At 39.3% G+C, this 23530-nt stretch overlaps 1 long non-coding RNA gene across 1 annotated transcript; it reads right to left on the bottom strand.

The window, feature by feature from the left end:
* Positions 1 to 1100: 1100 nt before the first annotated feature.
* Positions 1101 to 12033, bottom strand: LOC114112901 (uncharacterized). Its single transcript, XR_003588039.3, has 3 exons — positions 11350 to 12033; positions 6619 to 6731; positions 1101 to 6464 (listed from the first exon to the last, which is right to left on the bottom strand). It is a non-coding gene; the product is annotated as an uncharacterized LOC114112901 (long non-coding RNA).
* Positions 12034 to 23530: the final 11497 nt, after the last annotated feature.

Genomic DNA, 23530 nt, shown 5'->3' with positions numbered 1-23530 from the left:
TCTGCTGTATTTAAAGTGGATAACCAACAAGGACTTATTGAATAGCACAGAGAACTCTGCTCAGTATTCTGTAACAACATAAATAGGAAAAGAATTTGAAAAAATAATGGATATATGGATATTTGAATCTCTTTGTTGAATCTCTTAAATTAACACAACATTGTTAGTCAACTATAAAATATAAAATAAGAAGTTTAAAATATGCCACACATAGTATTAATTATTCAACATTCTCTTCTGATGACCTAGAATTAATCCACAACCCTTTGCTGGCAGTGAAAAATATTCATATCCAAGGACAGCAGAGCCAGGGCTCTGTAAAGTCATGCAGCTGTTCAGTGGAATGTCTCTATCCTATAGGGCAAGGCCCTTGTATAAGAAACAAAAATAACTCTGGGTGTTCTTAGTTAGCCTTGTGGAGTCTGGCAGCCATGTACAAGGATAGGCCAGCCAGGTTCAAAAAGCATCTGTGTGCGTCATGGAACATATAGCAATGTCAGCCACCTGAGCACTTGGTCACCTTTATATTCTGAATAAGACCATGCATTTCTGTGTGACTGTATATTTGTGCTTCTCACTAATCAAAGGCACCTGAGTGGGAGAAACACAGAAGTCATTTCCTAATTGAAAACAGTTTGAGAATCCAAACACTGGAGTTGATCCACTCCCACCCTCCCTAATAAGCTACTTGGAGCTTTCCCAACATGCAGAAACAAAGTAAAATAAGATAACTTTCTGCTAGGTGAGATGTCAACCATCAGGCTTGGCAAGAAGGATGCAGCTCCTTCCTCCCTCTGGATTACTCAGAAGCCTTTCCGGGATAAATTACTAAAGATGCTGATGGTTTCAACAGAAAACTTGCTATAGTATGATTGAGCTTCGGAACATTTTAGTTTAATATGTATACAATAACTGCCAAATTTACCTTTTGAGTCACTCAGCCTGTATATTTCTTGTATACCACATGAATAGCCAAAATCCATGGAGGTAAGGAGACCCTTTCTCACTGATTTTATAGGAAAGTTCAAGATATGACTCCATTAATCTCCTCATCCTCTATCACCCCAACTCCAAGGACAATACCCACTATTTGAAAAGGAAGTGAAGTCATACCAACAGAAAGTAAATTTAAAGCATCCTTCTCATATTTTATGGGCTGTAAAATTTCTGGCTAGCCAATGACTAAAGCCTGAAGTCCTACCTTCTATTTTAATTGATTATGTGATTGTATACCCATGTTGTTTCTTTTAAAATTCATCACAAGACCTAGAAAAAACAAACGGAATGATAACTTCATTAATACATAATATAAAACTTAACTGCAAATGAATACCATGTAAAATCATCAAGAGAAAATGGAATGGCACGTTGTAACAATTCCTTGGAAATAAAATGTGAAAAATAAGAGTATCATCTTTGCTATAGAAGAATCAACAATCATGTACAGATTGTTGTACTCCCTCTGATTGGGAGATCCCACGTCCACAAACTCAACCAACCACACATCCACTTTCACATTCTATTTTATATAAGGGACTTAACCGTCTGTGGATTTTTATATCCATGGTGTCTCAAAACCAGTCCCCCATGGATTCAGAGGGATGACCGTGAGTGTGTGTGAGGGAGAGAGAGTGCACATGTGTTCAATTTTTAATTATTGCTTCAAGTCTCATGCCCTCTGTTTTTAAGGTAACCACTCTACTCCACATAAACTGAAGCAATCCTTCAGTCCATTGTGTTCTCTCCCACATTTTGAAAACTGAGTGATGCAAGAGTAAATGGCACTTGATGTACAGTTTGGTGTTGACGTCATGGTTATCAGTCTCATCTGGAGCCTCAACACCATTTGTCAATCTTGTGTCCTGTTGCAAGGACTAGTACCCCCATAGCTATTAAAAATTTACCGTCAACCTCAAGTATCTCTCCCTCTAAGCCCATCTACTCACCAAAATGAAAGAATGGAGCATATCAGGTGGGAGCCATGCCATCTTCTCTTCCAGGACCCATCTCCTCCTTAATTTCCTCTTACTTTATTATACAGATTCTCCTCCTTCTTCTGCATTTTAAAGGTTGATAGTACCCAGAGTTCTGTTCTCCTCTCTTCTTTCTTCTCAGTTATCCCTGGAAGGCTTTCCTGGGGAGCCAACTCTGAGTTGGAGTTGAGGGTGCAGGGGCTTTATTAGGGTATGTTCTTGGTCTCAACACTGGTGGAGGGGAAGGGAGCAGCAATGGGCACAAAGGACTTTGAAGAATTCCTGAGGAGTGGGAAGGACAGGCTTTTATATCCTCTGGTCAGTCTGTCATCAGAGGCTGAGGCCAGCTATTCTGGGAGAGAATATGGTCTTACGAGAGGTGGATCTCTCCATTGGAAGAAATCTCTAAAAAAGGCTACAGAAGAGGGTGCCAGCAGCCCTCCTAGAGGTTAGATCTTGGACTTTTTATCTATGAAGAAGGATCTGAACCACGTGTCACATCATTGTGTTTGCCTCATATTGCACCCTGATGCACACACACACACACACACACATACACACACTTAAACACATACACACACACAACAAGTTCTTGTGACTTTACTTTCTGTCTCTACCTCAGATCTGACCCACCCTACCATGCTTTTATTCTCTTGAATTCAGAAGATGGAAAATGCAAGATTTAGGGATTTATTTTCCTTTTTCTCTTTTCTTAAAGGAGAGTCATCCACGATAATGAATCCTAAGTTCCGAGAGAAGCAGGGTCTCAATGAGTGATCTGAAAGTGTTTGAGTTCTCATGTTCTGGCTGTCTCTCAAGGCCAGCTCCCTTCCCATATTGACAGGAAACTTCTCATGTGTTTTCTTCTTTCCCTCACCCAATTCAAGTAGTGGCCCTGATGCTGGGAAGGCAAGGGGCTCTGACTCATTCAGATGATAACCAAGGCTAAACTAAGCTAGATACTAGTGGGTCACTGTGCCCTTCAGGTTAGGCAGCACCTGCCCTGAAATTTATCTTTGTTTTTGTTATGTCTGTCTGACTTGTGCCAATATAATTAAGCCCTACCGCATTTTACCTACCCCCATGCTTGCTTTCTTCTTTTTATTTAATTTTAATATGCTAGGCTTAAACAGGAGAGTGCCTGCATTTCTGCTGCAGGTGACAGGGTGATTCATTTCCCAGATGCGTTTATACCTCTTTTATCAGAAAGAAAAAGAGATGCAGAAAAATGCTTTGGAATTACTTTTAGACGCTCACTTTCTTCTCCACTCCCAGCCTGTAATTGCTCACCAACACCCTTACTTAAAGAGCTATCCTTCATGAGCACAGCCAAGGGGGAGGCAAGAAGAACTCAACTGACTCATCTTGCACAGGATGAGAATGAAGGAGAATGGGGCAAGTGTCTACCTGTGTGTGTGTGAGCTAAATGTATGAACAGTGATTGGGGATTTTCAGGGTGGGGAGGATTGGAAGTGAACTGGTTGTCTTAACAAGCCCTCTCCACCCAAAAGACCATCCATTCTCCTCCTTGAGATTAATTGACCCCTATGGAACCTGGGCAACCACCATCTTCAGAAGCAAGTAACTAATGCCTCAATAATGTTGACTGCAAAAACAACAAAGCAAAATGATGTATGGCAGATACAACTTTAACTCATCAACTGATATTTAACTTGCATTCACTTTCCACCTGGCTTTCTCCCAGCTATTGAGGAAAACTTATTTTTTTTCCTTAAAGATAGGATTTATTAGAAGTATCTCATTGCCATTCCGTTATTTACTTCTGAATTCAGTTCACTATGTTTCTAGGAATCATAAAATGAATAACATTAGTTAGCAGACTTTACACCTTTCGCGTGTGCCAGTCCTTCTTTCTTGTCAGAGCTATATGATATTTTGAGAAGTAATCATTAAGTTTCCCAAATTAGAAAATTTTAAACTAAAGCCACGTTATATGAAAACAAGGGCCCCAGAACACATTAATTAGGAAAGGAAAGGGTTAACATAACCTGAGTTTTCTGACTCCAGAGACTAAAATTCATCTAAGAGAATGTGGAGAGTTGAGTTTCTCTAAAATAACAGAGAATAAGTCAGACCATCAATTCACTCATAAGGAAAGCAAAAAAAAATTCTGTTTCTAGGGAAAGAGCTGGAGATAATTCATATAACAAATATTTATTAAGCCGGTTTTGTGTGTCTAGATATTTTTTCATTGCCCACCAGTCTTGAGCTGACATCTTTGACAGACTTTTTGTAAAGTCAAGTCCATAGACCATTTGCTCAGAAATACCCTTGAAGCCTGTAAAAAAAAAAAAAAAAAAAAAAAGCCTGTTGAGTCAGAACCCATGGGGGTAGTGGGTAGAGAGCATGCACTTCACACATATTCTAGGTAACATGTATTCTGGATGGTAAAGCTTGGAAAATCCTGGTTTACAAGTCTTGACTCAGAGTCTCAGATAACTTGAATTGATATTTTTCTTATTTTGAGGAAATAAGCTAAATACTGCCCGAGAAATGAGTATCACTTTCTCTCTCAGTTATTAGCTTTGAAATAACATTTTCCCTCAAGTAATCTTTCTCCTAAGCAATGAAAATGGTAGGGATTGATAATTCAAAATCACAGAATCAGGTTGCTAAGTACAGGAATACTTGGCTGTGTTTGCTAGATAAATCTATGAGGGTGGCCCAACTGTGAGACTGTTTTTCCTTTGGCAGCAATCCCATCAGTTTGTCTGACTAAAGTTTGTGCTTATGTTTTAATGACTCATCTTCTCATGCTCTGTCCCATCAATTGCTTGGCAGAACTGCTGCTAGTTTGGAACTTTGCATGTCATGGGGCAGGTATTAGATTCTGTGTGTGTCTATTTCAAGATGAGCAGATACAAATGTCTAAACTCTTTGCTCTTTTACAGACCTCTCAAGATGACCTAATTTTCTCAACATCTTAAATTTAGAATCAGAACCCAAGACTTCATATTCTTTAACATTAATTTTAACTTTTAAAACCACCATAGAAATTAGTGGTTCAGGAGCAAGTATTGACAGAGATTCAGAGTGACAAAATTCTGTGTACATCAAGAAGGGAAGACAAGGAACGCTTTCATTGTTAAGCTTGTGATTCTCTGACCTGTGAATCCTGGAAACCGGGGATCCATTCCCACCGGGTATGAGACCCTCAAGTTCCAGGTAGGGAAAACAAAGTAAGAAGAGCTTGGGCAAAGAACTCAGTAAGTGGAATTTCCCTGGCAATCCAGTGGTTAAGATTCCGCATTCAATTCAGGGGGCACGGTGTTGATCCCTGGTCGGAGAACTAAAATCCTGCATACCACATTCCCCACCACCCAGAAAGAGCTCACTAAGAATGTAAAAATGCCAGGTTCTTCCAGTCAATCTGAGACAGAACTACCAGACCGTTTAACAATTGTTTGGTAATATAAGTAATCCTAAGGGTCTTTTTTGCAATATGAAATATGGCCTCTTTTCCATGTCAAGAGTCCTAGTTAAACATCAACCAGCCTTTTCAGTGTTTGAGGTGGGAGGCAAGTTTAGAAGAAAGGGCTGGAAAAGGAAATACAAAAGGAGTTTCCCAACCCACAGGTTGCAGAATCTTTTAGGGGAAGAAAAAGGAACACTTTCTAAAGTTCTATGTTAAATGCCAGAAATTTACACTGTATCCTGCTATAGCTGAAAGCAAGTATATGTAATCTAAGGCTTCTGAACCTTGCTTTTGACGTTGAAGTCAAGTAATTCTTAGTTGCTTGTGGGATGTTTAGTAGCATCTCTGATCTCTACTCATTAAATCCCAGCAACTCTCCCCCTTTGTGACAAGAAAAAAAGGTCTCCAGATATTTCCAAATGTCCCCTTGTTTTTGTGGTTCAGTCACTAAGTCATGTCCAAATCGTTGCAACCCCATATCCTTTATCCTTGTGACACGTATCCTTTTCCTGCGTCTTTTCCTGTGCTACCCATTCTTTTGTTGATTTCAGTCACTCAGTCTTGTCCGACTCTGTGATCCATGGACTACAGCATGCCAGGCTTCCCTGTTCTTCGCCATCTCCTGGAGTTTGCTCAAACTCATTTCCATTGGGTCAGTGATGCCATCCAACCATCTCATCTTCTGTCGCCCACTTCTCCTCCTGCCTTCACTCTTTTCCAGCATCAGCATCTTTTCCAATGAGTTGGCTCTTTGCATCAGAAAGTGAAGTCACTTAGGTGTGTCCGACTCTTTGCGACCCCATGGACGGTAGCCTGCCAGGCTTCTCCATCCACGGGATTTTCCAGGCAAGAATAGTGGAGTCAGTTGCCATTTCCTTCTCCAGAGAACCACTGGACAAACTGGACCAGGTCTTTTACATGGGTCACCCTCCATGTGTGAGGTGTTACCCAGTCTCTACCCAGGCCATATCCCCCGACAAGGGGTAACTGCTGTGATTCATCACTGTCAGTTCAGTCTTCAACCCTCTGGGGCTCCAGCCAGTGTCCTCTTCACACTGTATTAAAGATGAAAACTCTTTACTACAAGGTCGATGCAGGGCAAGCTATTGCTACATCTCAACACAAAACAGGAAGCAAATTAATATTGAATACTCAATATCAACTTTAAATTAAATGCAGTTAAATACATTGACCAACTCTATGACTCACAAGCTTTCTCCTGCCGTGGTTTGAGCTTCCTCTTCTCTCCTGATAGTCCTTCTCTGGCTCACTCTTGTCTCCTGATCCAATTGGTAAGTTTCTCCCAACTTTGCTTCTTACCACTATATAAAGAGTATGAATTAGTCAATACAGCTCCAGAGTGCTTTCAGAGTTATGCTTGCGTCTTATGGTTATTTTACTTTTCTATTTAGTGAACTAAGGTTATCACACTGGGATTCTGTATTTTAGAACTTTGAAGTCCCAAATGTTCCCTTATTGGTGCTTCATTGGGGTCTAAATTGTATATTTGGAATAAAGTCACAAGAAAGCTTTATTTCAGATAAACTCACAATTCAGTCAAAAAATATAGGCATATGTATATACATATACATATCAGTGACCAGTGAAAGTTACTCAGTTGTGTCCAACTCTTTGCAGCCCCATGGACCACAGCCTGCCAGGCTCTGCTGTCCATGGAATTCTCCAAACCAGAATACTGGAGTGGGTAGCTGTTCCCTTCTGAAGGGGATCTTCCCAACCTAGGGATCAAACCCAGGTCTCCCACATTACAGGCCGATTCTTTATCATCTGAGCCATCAGGGAAGCCCATATATACATATAGATACATATATGTGTGTGTGTGTGTGTATATATATGTATATATATATATATATACACATAAATTATATCACATGTGTTATATATGGGGCTTCTCAGGTGGCTCAGTGGTAAAGAATCTGCCTACCAATGCAGAATCCACAGACCACACAGTTTCAGTCCCTGGGTCAAGAAGACTCCCTAGGGCAGGAAATGGCAATCCACTCCAGTAATGTTGCCTGGATAATCCCATGGAGAGAAGAGCCTGGCAGACTACATCCCATGGAACCTCAAAGACCCACAAACACAAGTGACGCAACTGAGCTATTGAGCATTCACACACCCAAGGTATATATGAATATGTAAGAATATACAATTTTATAGAACTAATAATATTTTTGCATGTATACTTCATGACAGCTACACCTTTGCTCTTGTGATATGGAGCAATCTGTTGTCTGAATGACTTCAAGTCAGAAAAAACTACACCAATAAATATCCCATAGGGTGTATATTTCTCATGGAAATAATCCAGAATCCTCGATGTTCAAGAAAAGAACCCAAGTCTTCATGCAGTATCTAGCAGTGGAGTCAAGAATGAATCTTAAGAATTGCACTGAGTGGAGTGATTTTAGGCAACTTGTTAAGTACTGAAGTCTTTGGTGCCTCTACTCCTATTTTTCTGCTGTGGGTCTCCCTTCTTTATCTTTATGTGAGAAGGCAAGCCTGCCTTCCCCTTTTACTCCCAGCGTCTCCATCCTCTCTACCTGCAGGATCTTACAAGAATACAGGAAGATTAACTACTGGGTATTTACCTTTTTAATATTCTTATTTATTTACTTGGCTGCACGAAGTCTTGGTTGTGGTGCACAGGATTTTCAACCTTCGTTGTGGCATGCAGATTCTTTTAGTTGGGGCATATGAAATCTTTTTATTTGCAGCATGTGGAATCTAGTGCCTCTATCAGGGGTCAAACCTGGACCCCCTGCATTGGGAGCACAGAGTCTTAGCCACTGGACTCCCAGGAAAGTCCTTGGCCATTTACCTTTAAGCCAGAGCTTCCTGTCCTCAAACTTGGGAATGGTACGTCCAGAAGTCTTCAGTATCTCCCCATCTGCATGCCCTATAGCCTCCAAAATTAACTCTTTGAAGAACTTTCTAACCATATATCTTCTACTGCTTCCATCCCATAATGTGCATCACCAAAAATCAGTGAAAGCTTGTCAAGATGAATTTTACATAGTTTATGTAATGAAATCAATAAGTAAACCAGCTGAGCCCCCCTCATCCTCTGGATATTCTCACAATTCACCCCTTTCCCATAGGAGGCTTTTTGCTGTGGTGCAAATTGCTACAACTGTTTTTCCCACACTCCAAGGTTGTCTTCCTTAATCCACCATCCACACGCTGCCAAACAGTGAACAAAAAATAAAAATATATATCTTTCCTTTCCTTCAACCCTTCAATGACTTGTACATGACTTGATAGGCTTGTTTCTCCCATAGCCAGTCATATGCTCTGTGGGCAAGTTGGACATAACACACTTCTCTTCTTGGCTTAACCATAGCAGTGCAGAGCTAATGCAAGAGGCCAAGTTATGCTGCCTCTAATAGTATAAAAGGGAAAGGAGAAATACTCTTTTAACAAGACATTTCACACTTTTTTTAAGAATCAGTCACTCTTGGCCAGATAAAAGATGCCGGAAATGGAGGGAAATTAGTAAACTGGGTATTTCTTTAACTCTTCTCCTTGAAGAGATTCATAGCTACAGGGTGTGGAACATCTCAGGTCAGAGCAAAGACGGAAATGGTGATTAGAGGAGCCCATAGAAGAGAAGGACCTTTTTGAAGGAATTACTGGAGAGTAGAAAATTAGGGCCTGCTTCAAGATCCAAGCAGTGGATCTCAAGAAGATCCCTGAGATATTCGTGACTCCCTGCCACAGAACATTCAATCTAGTCCACGGCTGAAAATCCATACTCTGTTGTCAATGGTACTCTATGTGTGAAAGACACACAGAGTATCTTTTGAGGGAGGGGGAATGGTAAGATATGTCATTCTACACTGTCAAGGATAAAGAAAAGGGTGACACAGTTCTGAAAATATTTAAGAATCGTAAGATGCATTTGAAAAACTTTTCAGGGACTTCCCTTGGGGCCCAGTGGTTAAGACTTCTCCTTGCAGTGCAGGGGCTGGGAGTTTGATGACCAGTTGGGGAATTAGATTCCACATGCCTTGCAGCCAAAAAATCAAACCATTAAACAGAAGCAATATTGTAACAAAGTTATTAAAGATTTTTTAAAATGGTCATAGTCTTTAGTTCTGACTCCTGCTGCTCAACACTTCCGTGACTGTCAACATATCCTGAACTCCCTCATTCCAGGCCATTAGCTGTGCTTTTGCTTGTGGATCCACTTGCACGAAATGTCCTGTGTTTCACTGCTCTAATCTATACTGCTAAACCCTACTCCTCTTTTAAGACTCTGCTGACATGAAGTTATCTCACATCTTGTCTCAGGTTCAATTCAGTATTCTACATTATTCACACCTCAATAAAGACACACATTGTAATACAATTGCAAGTGGATATATTTATCCCATCCACTAAGTTACAAATAGATCAAATAACTGAATACTATTAATTTTTCAGCCATCTCCTCCTGGCCTGTGTGCTCAGTTGTGACCCACTCTTTGTGACCCCATGGACTATAGCCCTCAGGGTCCTTTGTCCCTTGAATTTCCCAGGCAAGAATACTGGAACGGGTTGCCACTTTCTCCTCCAGGGCATCTTCCCGACCCAGGGATCGAACTTGCACCAGCAGGCAGATCTTTTACCACTGAGCAACCTGGGAAGGTGCTAACTTCTCCAGGACCCACTAGTTATTCAGTATTTATCGAAAAAAATACTCCTAATATGCATTTTGGTTGCTTTTCTTACTATAAATAAATGATAGTTTATTTTCTTTATCAACTAAGTTTAACTTTTTGGTGTTATAGCAGGGAAAGCTTTTCTGGCATCCCTAAAGTGTCACCATGATACAGATCTATGGTTGGAAAGTAGAGTTCTGGAAACTTCAAGTGTTCTTCAAGAGACATTGACTCTCTAGCTGAAGCCAGGTCATCCTGAGACGCTCATGATTCCCTGGAACATCTGCCAAAAGTACACCTGAAACTGGATTTTTGCCACAATTGCATCATGTGGCTTCTTGGGTATGATTTAAACCTTTGATATACTAAGGGTGAGTCAAGTGTAAATAACATGAAATGCGGATGACTTCACGGAAGCATTTGTTCCCAACGTCTTTGTTCTGACAGACTACAAACCTCAGCAGAACTAAGTTATTTATGTGAAAAATATAACTTCTAGTCCACAGTAACAGTGACTTTTTTCCTGTTTCTTTGTATAAGAAATTTATTTGTAAACTTTCTAACAACTTAGCCCTGACACTACTTTTTCCCCTAATTTATCATGAGCCCTTGAAGGCCAGTTATCAAATTCCACTTAAATACTTAAATATGGGATATATTGGATTATGTTTTTTTATACACTGGTGAATATCAGCTATTATAATAAAGTTGATCCAGTCCTATTCATCAGCTGCCTTATTGTGGGTTGAAGGTTTTTGTGGAAGAGATCATGAATCCATGAACAGAGCAAGCAATCTATATAATCCACCCTCATATCACTTGAAAATTTATAACTTAAATAGAAATCTAGTTTAAAACATTGGAAGGGAGATCAAATGAGAATTTCCCAACTGAAATTCAGTCATGACATTAGGGCTTCCCAGGTGGGGCTAGTAAAGAATCTGTCTGCCAATGCAGGAGATTCAAGATATGTGGGTTTGATCCCTGGGATCAAGATGTAGAAGATCTCCTGGAGTAGTAAATGACCACCCACTCCAGTATTCTTGCATGGAAAATTCCATGGACAGAGGAATCTGGAAGGCCACCAACCATGGGGTCACAAAGAGTCAGACACAACTGAGCAACTCAGCACACACATTACTGTAAAAGGAAAAACAAAGTTGATCACAAACTCACTCTGCTTTGATTCTCAAATACCAGCTATGAGGACTTTTCTGAAAGGCCTTGACAACATTACAACTTACATGTTTATAACATTATAATTTGCATGACTCACGTGTTCACTCAAGCTCATTCATTCTGTGTAGCAGGTAGTTTCCCAGGAGCTGAGAATGCAACAGTGAACAAAACAGACAGGTACCCATGGAGTCTGAATTCTATTATGGAGTATCAGAGAAATAAATAAAGACTTCTGGCAAGCGCATTTAAGAAAACAAACATAGTGATACATAGAATATTATTCAGAGCAGAAAGAAAGGACCTCACATCAAACAAGATTCTGAAAAGACCAAGAAGGTGACTTATGAGCTCAGATCTGAAAACTGTACACGCAACAGTTGCTAAACTGCATTTGAAGAAGAGGAAACAGCAAACACAAACGGACTAAAGAAGAGTTAAACTTAGCAGAAATAAATTCACTAAGAATGAATCTTAGTGATCAGGAACAGATGGGCATTGGCCAGGGCACACAGGGATTTATGGATTAAAAAAGGAAACTGGATTGTATGAAAAGGCAAGAAACTATTGGCAAGTTTTAAACCATAGAATGGCATACTCTTACTAAGTATTTTTGAAAGACTGCTGTTCTGCTAATGTTAAGCTCCAAACAGAACATCTATAGCAATAACATTTTACTTAATTACTGGTTTCTGGCTGGCTAATTTGCTAATCCATAGCACATCAAGGGCAATTAGCAGCTTTAACTGTGGCTTAGTTTTTAAAGGCTATTTTGTTTCTTATTTTTATTTTTAGTCATCATCATAATCATTAGTGCCATGTATAATTATTAGGGAATTCCTTCTGTGTTGCCACAAACCAAATTCTAAATAACTCTAGCTTTACTGTACTTTAATTCCCCAAATATTGGCCTTAATATCCTTAATATTTTGATTCTATATATAACAGTTTCCCTTTTAGCATATCAATGGATGTTAATTTTTTTTTATACAAACACAAACCTGTTTTTGAGCTAAGGTAAGTTATTTGAAATTTTACAAATTTTTTTAATAATGATTGACCACTGGAAATACAGAGATAATCTCTGAAATCTCCAAAACTCATACTGAGCAATAAATTTGATTCAATGAAAAATAATTGACAGAGCATTACGTTATATACTTATGTGAAGAAATATTAAGTATATTTATTAGAAGAAATACGTGTCAAGCTCTGAAGTAAAAGGTTTTTCTCTTTCTCTGCATTTGCTTGTTTTTAGTTTAAAAAATATTTCATACTTGCTGTTAGAAATAAGGAAAAACTAGAAAATGATCCAGGTAAGGAAGGAAAAAACTAATACTAGACCATCAAAGCGGAGAAAGCAATGGCACCCCACTCCAGTACTCTTGCCTGGAAAATCCCATGGACAGAGGAGCCTGGTAGGCTGCAGTCCATGGGGTTGCCAAGAGTTGGACAGGACTGAGCGACTTCACTTTCACTTTTCACTTTCATGCACTGGAGAAGGAAGTGGCAACCCACTCCAATGTTCTTGCCTGGAGAATCCCAGAGACGGGGGAGCCTGGTGGGCTGCTGTCTGTGGGGTTGCACAGAGTCGGACATGACTGTAGTGAGGTAGCAGCAGCAGCAGCAGTGCATCAAAGATACTTAACTTAAAACTTCAGTCACCTAGATCACTATTTTGTATAATAGAAAAGAAAATATCAAAAGACTTAAAAAATTAAAGAGAAAAAGATCCCAGGTTATTTGTTTTGACTAATGAGTGGCATATTAATCTGCATTCTCGAAAGAGACAGAATCAGTAGGAATTGACTCATGTGAGAATGGAGGCTGACAAGTCCCGGGACCTGCAGTTGGTAAGCTGAAAAATTTTAGTTCAAATCTAAGGATAGGAAAAGCAGATGTGTTAGATAAGGATTGTTTCTTACTTGAGGGAAGGTTAGCCCTTTAATTTTATTCAGGTCTTTACCTGAAATGTTAAGCTCATCCCAAAGCACACTTTCTGAAACACCAAGATTAATGTTTGATCAGATATCTGTGCATTTTGTGATCCAGTTCAGTTAACACATAAAATTATCCACCACAGGTGACTTTTAAAGCTTAGGCCAGGATTCAAGTATCTTTTCATCTTACCAATATTTATAGGTACCCTGATAAGCATCAGGTCTACCCTAGATTCTAGGGATCTAATGAGATGAAAAAAAATTATCTTTGACTTCAGTGGCCCTTGGGAAATAGGAAAATGCAAATTCAGTGAGATAGTTGCCAAAGGGATGGGGTTAGAAAGAGAGGGTGGGGTCAATACTCAATAAGTACTAAATGGGTGTCCAAGAGCTTTAACTTTAAAATTTAGGGATTGGGATGAATTGGGTGGTTCAGATTGGCATATATATGCTACTGACACTATGTCGAAAATAGATAACTATTGAGAACTGACTGTTAGCACAGGGAACTTTAATCACTGCTCTGTGGTGACTGAATGGGATGGAAACTTAAAAAGAGGGGATATATGGGTACATGTTGCTGATTCACTTTGCCATATAGTAGAAACTAACACAACATTTTAACACTACTATACTCCGATCAAAAATTATTTTTAAAAGAAACAAGACCATGTTGGGAAGAATATTCTTAGATAAAGAAAATAAAGTAAAATTTAGAGAATAGTAATGAGATTACCTGCAAAAAGGGCATAAAGATCCCAGAAAGAGGGAATGTCCTCTATAAAGAAATATATAGAATCAGAAAGGACCCAGTGGGGAGTACAAGTTGGCTGGGGAACCAAGAGGAGACCCTTGTTGCTGTTGTTATTCACTTGCTAAGTCATGTCCAACTCTTTGCGACCCCGTGGACTGTAGCCCACCAGGCTCCTCTGTCCATGGGATTTCCCAGGCAAGAATACTGGTGTGGGTTGTCATTTCTTTCTCCAAGGTGTCTTCCAGAACCAGAGACCAAACCCATCTCTCCTGTATTGGGATGCAGACCCTTTACTGCTGAGCCACCAGGGAAGCCGAGAGAAGACCTAGTGATTGGGAAAAGCCCAAGTGACCATGGGAGGTTATGTCATAAGAGACTGTGTGCAGTGAGCATTGCTCTTTGTTTGTTACCGCAAGCCAACAGAGTTTTCTCTGAATAAAAGGCAACTCCGCAGCGCACAAAGAATCATTTCATTTTCAGAAAACTTTACCTAATTTTTGCTTGAGTTTTGCCAAAACCTTTTTTTTTTTCTTTGCTGCCACCAATGATAGCTCAGTTGGTAAAGAATCCGCCTGCACTGCAGGAGACCCTGGTTCAATTTCTGGGTTGGGAAGATCCACTGGAGAAAGAATAGGCTACCAATTCCAATATTCTTGGGCTTCCCTTGTGGCTCAGCTAGTAAAGAATTTGCCTGCAATGTGGGGGACCTAGGTTCGATCCCTGGGTTGGGAAGATACCCTGGAGAATGGAAAGGCTACCCACCCACCCACTCCAGTATTCTGTCCTCGAGAATTCCAGTCGCAGAGTCCTACAGAATTGGCGACTTTCACTTCCAATTATTAACATTTATTCTGTCTTTAAATGACTTGTTTTTTCAAACACTGAGTCTTCAAATTCACATCATCTCTCTTATACACCCATTAAAGAAGCACCATTCAGGTCTAGCACAGGTGGATTACAGCAGAGAGAACATACATGGCCCTTTCCTTGGGAAGCTAAAAGTCTCTTAGAGAGGAAAGAAAATAGAGGATCACAAGCTAAAATATATAATTTTTAATGTCATTTCTGCAATGAGTGCAACGTACAGCTATGACTTGTTTATCAAGCCTAAGGTCAAAATCAGCCCAGACAAAAGAACCCCAGAGTGACCTATGGAAATCTTAGGCTACTTTATCTTACCAAACCAGTGATACAATCGCTAAGGTCCAAACCAACTCAGAGGCCTGCTTTAAAGTACACAGAAACCATGGTCTTGTCCAGGCATAGACCTATTATTTTAACTGTCATCTCCATCTGGAAACAAGAAGTAAAATTTAAGTTCTTTCTTGACTTCATGATCTGACTCATTCATTAATTGCTCCTATTGGTTACCATTAATTGAAGCACTCCCTTTGCTGCATTTTGTTTATTTGACTTAATAAATATATCTGAGCCTCTACTGTCAAAATCCAAGCAGTGGCATAAAAGAGAAGAATAAGGTTTGTTACAGCATTCTGCCTCTAGGCAATTATCAAGATTTTTATAGCATCTTCTTAGAACTAAATGGGAAACATAAATTCTATAACTGAAATGAGATGAGCTCATTTGCTTACCTGAAGACCAAGCCATTTTTCTTCATGCCAACTCCACCCAGAGGCTCCCAACACCCCTACACTCAAACAGAAAGGAGCAGATGTGCACCTCCTATCTTCGGTGAATTACAACCAAGATGGTATTAATGTGGAAAGGGTGAAGATAAATAAAAGAAACCTAGAAGCTGGAAGCTGGTTCATATCCACCAACCTCTGGTCCAATTCTCCTAGTTGGCCCCAGCATTAAGAACATTTGCAAGCTGCAGTAATTATAGCCCAAACAATTTACTGAGGCCTTTTCTTATTTGCTTTACACATACAGTCAGATCTTCCCACAGAATTTCTCTCCTAGTTGTCTTGCTACAGTTGTATCCTAGCCATTACCATTTACCATCCTGCATTAATCCCACACACTTCAGGCTGCCTGGTCCTCAGTCCTCGCTTCTTTAGAAAACCTCCACAGCATCCATGCTCCTGGGTGATGTGACTGAGACTCTTTACAACTCCTGGTGAGCTAGGATCGTCTGTATCATTACCATAGCAAGAACAAACAAAGGTTGAAAAGGAGACTAATGTTTAGGGGTGAATGCTTTTAACAGAGAAAAAACTTTCACACTGTGAATTATAGTAGATAAAATGTTGAATACCTGAGTTTTGGCTTCCATTTTGCATTTAAATATCACTTATTTTAAGAATACCTAGACATTTAAACTATTCTAGAAATTGAAGTTTTTAATTCTAAAATGAGAAAACTCAAATACAGATAGCAGTTAAATTTAATTAACTGTGCTTAATAGGAGTTCTTGAGCTCAGAATGAACAGATATTAATCCATTCATCTATTTAGCCATCCAAGTATTAACTCATTCAAAAAATATATATTTAGAATCAACAGTACAACTCTATTCTAATCAGAGTCTCAAACATGCTGGGAAAAAGTGGTTTTTATTTTCTCATCAGATTGGATGAATAAGCCATAGAAAAAGATTATATAAATTTTAGATGCTTAGGAATAGAATAAATACTATCTATTTCTTGAATCAAACAGTAGAGTTTTATGGCTTTATAATCTCATTCATTCATTCATTCAATAAATGTGTGTCAAAATCCTGCTATCTATATTGGATAAGGCCCAATTCCTACAGAAAGGACTAATTATTTGAATAGATTATTTTAGTAAGTGGGCTTCCTTGGTGGCTCAGCTGGTAAAGAATGTGCCTACAATGTGGGAGACCTGGGTTCAATCCCTAGGTTGAGAAGATCCCTTGGAGAAGGGAACGGCTTCCCACTCTAGTATTCCAGCTTGCAGAATTCCAGGACTAGACAGTCCATGGGGTTGCAAAGAGTGGATCATGATTGAGCAAATTTCACTTTCAGTAAGTACAAAAGTTTAGCATGGTTGCTCACAAGATGTCAATGGATGGACACAACAGGTTGGTCAACTGGTCACTTTGCAAAGTGGAAACACTGTCTTTAGGCAGTTGGGACTTGCTGAAGACTTTTATGGAGAAGAAGGGTCTAGTTGGGTTATAAAGATCTTCTGAAGCAAGTATGAAGAATGAGATAGAGGACTGGATTTTATCTTGTGTGGGGAGGGAGTTAAGGGAGGAGAACCCAAGGAGACTTCTTTAATGGGCCATATGAGAGATGACAGTCTCAGCCATGCACGTACCGAGGCCATGAGATAACAAGGAAGTAACCCAATTGAAAGAAAATGTATGTCTCCATCAACATGTAAATTAAAAGCCTAAGTACAACTTAACTATGTAAATTTAGGTGTTACCATGATATAGGCAAACATAAGTTTGTTAAGGGTCAGAAGTACTAGGCAATAAAACCCAGTATTTCCATAGTATTTGCTATGTGTCTAAATACTATGCATAGTTTAATTTTCCAAGATTAAATTTACAGGTTAAATCATTTCAGTAATCTTAGGAAGAAGCTATTGGAGAAGGAAATGGCAACCCACTCCAGTGTTCTTGCCTAGAGAATCCCAGGGACGGGGGAGCCTGGTGGGCTGCCGTCTATGGGGTTGCACAGAGTCAGACACGACTGAAGCGACTTAGCAGCAGCAGCAGCAGGAAGAAGCTACAATTTCTCCCCCATTTTACAGATGGATAAGCGAAGAAAGGTTAAAGAAAATATTTCAAATCTCTGAGCTACTAATAATAACTGCTAGATTTAAAATCCAGGTTTACCAAAGCTCTTGGACTTAACCATAAGTGGCTTTATTGTTAGTATCATTGAATCTTTATTGTAGTAATTCCTGACTACAACATATGACATCCAACGGCACAGAAGAATCATGCTGATGTTTGGGAATTCTCTTTCTTTATTCCATAATCTCACCTCTGTAAATACCTTTTAATTTTGATTGTTTCTACTCTTACAGTGGTTCTCCTCATCATTTTAGATAGTATGCTTATTAATGCTGCTGCTGCTAAGTCACTTCAGTCATGTCCAACTCTATGTGATCCGAGAGATGGCAGCCCACCAGGCTCCCCTATTCTTGGGATTCTCCAGGCAAGAACACTGGGGTGGGTTGCCATTTCCTTCTCCAACACATGAAAGTGGAAAGTGAAAGTGAAGTCACTCAGTCATGTCCAACTCCCAGCGACCCCATGAACTGCAGCCCACCAGGCTCCTCTGTCCATGGGATCTTCCAGGCAAGAGTACTGGAGTGGGTTGCCATTGCCTTCTCCAATGCTTATTAATACTCCTTAATAAAAACAATACCCATTTTGGCCTCACTGTAAAAGATGATCATTTAAATAAAATGTACTTAACTCTCATTCTCCATAGCTAATGTCAGTGTTTGATAGTGATATGGTTGCTCTTAGTTTTTATAGGGACACTTTATGACATCACTAATATATGTAAGCCCCTATTTCTTATTCTATAGGATTTTTGTGGTATACATTGACCTATCCACATTTCTTAAGATCAAGTTTTCACTACCCTTACCCTCTCTTACTTCCCTTGCTCTTTCATCTCCCACCTTGGCAGTTACATTTTTCCTTTTTATGTAATTGACTCTACCATCTTTTACACTCTATTCTGCACTCACAACCAAGTTGGTCATGATTTTTCCATAGACTGACTCAGGAGATTTAGGGCATGTACGTAGCTATATTATTATGATGGTGCAGGTAATGTTATTGCCTCAATTACTGCATTAGAATTTCATTCTTATCTCAGAAATTTAATGTTGAGACCTCTTTTAAAGCTGGGAGAAGTGATCTTCATATAGAGGTCAAGTTGATTTTATTTTACTATTCCAAATCATACCACAGTTTAATTTGCTTCTCTGTAAAATTCCATTGGACTGCAAGATCAAGTCAGTCAATCTTGGTTAATTCATGTTGATGTTTGGTAGAAATCAACACAATACTGTAAAGTAATTATCCTTCATTAAAAATAAATTCGGGAAAAAAAAAAAAGGTCAATCCTTAAGAAAATCAACCCTGAATATTCATTGGAAAGACTGATGCTGACACTAAAGCTCCAATACTTTGGCCACCTGATGCAAAGAGCTTACTCACTGGAAAAGACTTTGATCTTGGAAAAGATTAAAGGCAGGAGGAGAAGGGGACAGCAGAGGGTGAGAGGTTTAGACAGTGTCACCAACTGATTCAGTGGACGTGAATCTGAGGTAACTCTGGGAGATAGTGAAGGACAGAGGAAACTGGTATGCTGTAGTCCATGGGGTCACAAAGACATGATTTAGTGATTGAACAACATGTCAAACTATGACTTTTTGAACAGTTTAGTTTTATCATTTCCAATTGCCTCTTTGTGTGTTTTCTTTCCCTTTTCCTTCCTTCTTTTGCTCCTCTCTTTTCTCCCTCCCTCCCTTCCTTCATTCCTCTTCCCTAGCCCTCTCTTTTCAAACTATGTGCTTGGCCTTGATACCATCCTGTGATCTTTCAAACCTCTCATTCAGAGAAACAGAAGTTGCTTCATGATCTTCACTAGCAATCTGAGTTTCCCTCTCACTCTTTTGGAACACTAAGATTCTGGTGGCTCCAGGATGATCAAAGCATGAGCGGGAAGGAGGTTCACTGGTCCTCTATTAGCATCTGTCTATATTGTCATCAGCTGAGAAAGCATGACCCTACCTGGCCGTCTTCCTTGTTTTTCATCAACTCATCTCCCATCTTGGATTTTGACAACATTCAGCCCTTCCCCTGCTTCACTCTAAGGTGGGGAAAACTTGGCAGTGCTGTAGAGATCTGTCTTGAAATAACTACACACCTCCATCCGACTCTTCTGTTTGGTCAGGCATGAGGATTTCCATAAAGCTTGCTAGATTCTAAGGGATTCAGGTAGAAATGATATAAAACCCTTTTCTGTTTTTGAGCTCTCCAAACTCTATTGGGAAATCTATCCTTATATCTGCCTCTCGCTGCCACTCAGGAATTTGACTTCAGAGAAAAGTAGAAAGCAGGAGTCCTTTTATCAGGGATCAATATGAGTGATTTACTGTCCTACCATTTTTTTTTTTTTTTCTGAACAATAACCCTTTTTCCCTAGCCCAAACCATTTTTATCTCCATTACAGTTAGAAAGACCCATTCTCAATGATTCTTCCTAGTCTTTCTTTCAGGCCAGCATTTTGATAAATACCTTCTTATATTTCCCTTTGTGTTTCCCTTTTAATCTTATCCTGTGTGTAGAATATTCTTTAGACCAAACTTCTCTGAACACTGATTCTTCAAATGGATTCCTCGTTATCCATATGCCACACTCCAAGGATGTCTGAATTTTACTTCAAACTCAAGCTGGAAGATGGTTATATGGACTACTCTTTACCTTGGTATTTTACCACATACTAGACCTACACATTTCCTAAAGCAAAACTGGATGATCAAAGATATTTTCAAAATTTTATATGATGTGAACTGATACATCTTGAAGGCTCAGCTGCAGAAATAAAATTATTTTGAATTTCAGCCTCATCTCAAGATATTTGGAGACAAAAAAGTTAAAGGCACTCATGTCTATTAAAACTAACTTCAGATCTCCCACAAATTCTGGGGCATTTATCTGAAGTCCCATTGGGTTTAAGCCATGATTTTTACTTCAGCTCTACAGTGATATGCTAAAGAAAATAGCCTCTAAAAGATTCTAAGGAAGCAGCATTTTGCCACCAAGGAAGTTGCTTCCCATGAGTTTTGAACATCTGTTCTCTAATGGCCCTTAAAGGCCATTCAAATTAATGTTTAATCCTCAGGGGCCTGCATTTATCAGATATTTTCCCCCATTTGTTTTCTCCTGTCATTGAAAGAGCATTTAAATGGGTTAAATATGAGTTGTGGTTATATTTAAATTGATTTCTAATAGTTCTCATTAAAGTTTAAAAAATCTTCTAGAAATAAGAAAGTACTTATTAGCAGGTATTTCATAAAATTTTAAAGTGAAGACAGAAAAAATAAAATAAAATAAAGTGAAGACAGATGAATCTTTAAAGCACCTCAGCTTTACACTTAAAAATATCAAGAGCATATTTTATTATGGTTATGTGCTGCCATACAATAACTTTTTCATAAGAAATCCTTAAGAAATCCTGAGGGATTTTAAAATAAAAGAGCCTTACAATTTGGAATCATTAAGATCTAAATACAGGATGTTTACTGACTAAATAGGGCTTCCCAGGTGGTATAGTCACAAAAAATCTGCCTGCTAATGCAAGAGACACAGGTTTGATCCCTAGGTCTGGGAGATCCCCTGGAGAAAGTAATGGCAACGCACCCCAGTATTCCTTTCTGGGAAATTCTATAGACAGAGGATCCTGGTGGGCTGCAGTCCATAGGGTCACAAAGGGTGTGCCACAACTGAGCACTCACACACGCACTGGCTACATACTCTTGCAAGCCCTCTGATGTTTTCAGTTTTGACTGATACTCTGATATTCCTTTGTTTCAAACTTCATGGGTTCATTGCCTACTAACCAGGTTTAATAAATGTAATTTCACTTGAAAATATTGAGTACCATAAAATTATTACCGTGATGATTTTTATATTAGTGTATCTGTGAAAACTTCTGACAGTTGTTATACAACCCATGTTTATTGAGCAAAACTTTTCTGGACAGTATAAAACATTCCATTTAATTCCAAAATATTATATTTTGAGAGATTTTCCCATCAGCTATAATTCAAAATGAAAAATTAACTAAGCAATGAGCAAAGTTTCTTAGTGTGACATATGAAATAGAAGCTTGCATATACTTGTTCATTTACTTAACTTAAAGATCACTTATTCTTTAAAAGTGATGATAAAATTTAAAAAGTAAGAAGTCAGATCTATTTTTATAAATATGCATTTGATAACTAGATAGCCTATAGAGTAAATGATCCTGACTTAAATGAAAATTTAGAGATTCAACAGCTTTAGTGCTTAATGTCACCTATAGGAATTTCAAATAAAAGTTCTCAAAACTTTTCATAATTTATTTAAGAATCAGATTAATTATCACACAAAGAACGATAGAAATGAAGCTCAGAGCTTATAGATTTGTCATAACATAAAAATAGTTCCTAAAAAATACACTTGTAATACATTTTGGAGAAGATAAGACTAACTTACTATCATGTTCCACAATATAATTTTAGGAAGTTAACATCTAGGAAAATTAACAGTTCCAGAAGCAAGTTTGTTGTATTAAGAGGCAATGGCACCCCACTCCAGTACTCTTGCCTGGAAAATCCCATGGATGGAGGAGCCTGGTAGGCTGCCGTCCATGGGATCGCTAAGAGTCGGACACGACTGAGCAACTTCACTTTCGCTTTTCACTTTCATGCATTGGAGAAGGAAATGGCAGCCCACTCCAGTGTTCTTGCTTGGAGAATCCCAGGGACGGGGGAGCCTGGTGGGCTGCCATCTATGGGGTCGCACAGAGTCGGACACGACTGAAGTGACTTAGCAGCAGCATGAAGGTTAATGGAGAAGGCAATGGCAACCCACTCCAGTACTCTTGCCTGGCAAATCCCGTGGACAGAGGAGCCTAGTGGCTGCAGTCCATGGGGTCGCTAGGAATCAGACATGACTGAGCGACTTCACTTTCACTTTTCACTTTCATGCATTGGAGAAGGAAGTGGCAACCCACTCCAGTATTCTTGCCTGGAGGATCCCAGGGACGGTGGAGCCTGGTGGGCTGCCTTCTCTGGGGTCGCACAGAGTCGGACACGACTGAAGCAACTTAGCAGCAGCAGCAGCATGAAGGTTAATTTTATGTATCAATTTGACTGGGCCATGGGATGCCCAGATATTTGATCAAACATTTCTCTGAGTGTGTCTATGAAGGTGTTTCTGGATGAAATTAACATCTGAATATATAGACTGAGTAAAGCAGATTGCCCTCACCAAGACGGTGGGTCTCATTCAATCTATTAAAGTCCTGAATCAAACAAAAGTCTGATCCCCCACCGTGGTTAAGTGGGCCTCCCAGTGGTGCAGTGTTAAAGAATCCAGCTGCCAATGCAGGAGATGCCGAAGATGCTGGTTGGATCCCTGGGTTGGGAAGATCCTCTGGAGGAGAGCCTGGCAACCCACTCCAGTATTCTTACCTGGAAAATTTCATGGACCGAGAAGCCTGGCAGTCTACAGTCCAAGAAGTCACAAAGAGTCGGACATGATTGAGTTTACACACAGACACACACACACACACTTGCATTTAATTTTAAGAGAGAATTCCTCATACCTGAAGGCTTTCCAACTAAAGCATCAGCTTTTTCCTGTTTAATGCTCCCTCCTCTACAGGAAAGCATTGCTTTCAGTAATAATTATGGAATTAACCTAATAAAATAATATCCAGAGAAGCAGTGTAGACAGTAAAATATTTCTTTTATTGAAATTTGCATAATTAATTATGTTGCTAGAAGTAAAATAAAACAGAATAAAGTGATTTTTTCAGTACAAAAGCACAATTATTTATTCAGTAGTTTTTATGTCTAACTAACAGTTTGAACACTGATCTTCAGGGGACAGTTCTATGTAAGCTATATAAATAATTGTTC

This window comes from Ovis aries, chromosome 2 (genome assembly GCF_016772045.2).
Source record: "Ovis aries strain OAR_USU_Benz2616 breed Rambouillet chromosome 2, ARS-UI_Ramb_v3.0, whole genome shotgun sequence".
Classification (NCBI taxonomy): Eukaryota; Metazoa; Chordata; class Mammalia; order Artiodactyla; family Bovidae; genus Ovis; species Ovis aries.
The sequence above is the reverse complement of the archived record's forward strand: the minus strand, read 5'-3'. Positions and strand labels throughout refer to the sequence as shown.